The following is a 1,313-nucleotide window of genomic DNA, read 5'->3' on the forward strand; positions in this document are numbered from 1 at the left end:
GAAAAAAAAGACCCAAATAAAATTTCTAGATATAAAAACTATGACTAGCCTTGGCTTATTTGGCTCAGTGGATAGAGCATTGGCCTGTGGACTGAAGGTCCCAGGTTCAATTGTGGTCAAAGGCATGTACCTAGGTGGCAGGCTCATCCTCAGCCCCTGTCAGGGTGCGCTTGAGGGAGGCAACCAATTGATGTGTCTCTCTCACATTGATATTTCTCTCTCTGTCTCTGTCTCTTCCCCTCCCTTCCACTATCTCTAAAAAAAATATCAATGGAAAAATATCCTCAAGTGAGGAGTAATAACAACAAATAACAAAAACTATGTCTAAAATGAAAAATACCATGTAATATTAACAGCAGATTAGCTATTATAAAACAAAAGATTGTTGGATTTGAAAATATAGTAATAGAGTATCCACAATGAAATATAGAAAATAGAAACGCCCCCCAAAATTAACAGAGCATCCATAATCTGTGGAACTCAAGTGGCTTTCTATACATGTAAGTGGAATTCCTAAGGAATACAAGAGAGAGGGTAGATGGAAAAAATATTTGAAGAAATAAAGGCCAAAATTTTCCTATATTTGATGAAAGCAATAAACTCAGAGATCCAAGAAGTTTGATAAATCTCAGTATAAAGAAAATGCAATTGTTTCTGTCTAGGTTTTGATAGAAGTTTGAAGATTGTGGATGCCAGCCTCACCTTTCAGCCCATCTGTCATAAGTTGAGTGATGTCCCCTCAAAGGCTATATAATACTCAGTATGAATATGGCCTTGTTTGGAAATAGAGCCTTTCAGGTTTAATCAAGTTAAGAGGAAGTCATATTCAATTAGGGTGGGCTCTAATCCAGTATGACTGATATTCTTATGAGAAGATGAAACACCCCTGGCTGATGTGGCTCAGTAGTTAGAGTGTTGAACTTAATACTGAAGGGCTATAGGTTCAATTCCTGGTCAAAGGCATGTACCTGGGTTTCAGGTTCACTCCCTGCCCCTTGTCTGGGCGCCTTCAGGAGCCAACCAGTTGATGTGTGTGTGTCTCTCTCTCTAGCTCTTTCTCCCTTCTCCCTCCCTCCCTTCCACTCTCTCTCTGAAAAGCAATGGAGAAAGTATCCTCAGGTGAGAATAACAAATAAAACTAAGAAGGAGGGGATGGTCAAGAGTGACAGACTCAGTTGAGAGATGAAGGAAGAGGAGGCTCCAAAACATCCTCACCAGACTGAGCACCCTGCAAGGCACCCATGACCTGCTCTGTGTGGCGGGACGGGCCCTGTGGTGATTAGAATATGGAAATCTTTGGGGGGTGGTTGGTA

This window comes from Myotis davidii, unplaced genomic scaffold, assembly GCF_000327345.1.
Source record: "Myotis davidii unplaced genomic scaffold, ASM32734v1 scaffold1421, whole genome shotgun sequence".
In the NCBI taxonomy this organism is placed as follows: Eukaryota; Metazoa; Chordata; class Mammalia; order Chiroptera; family Vespertilionidae; genus Myotis; species Myotis davidii.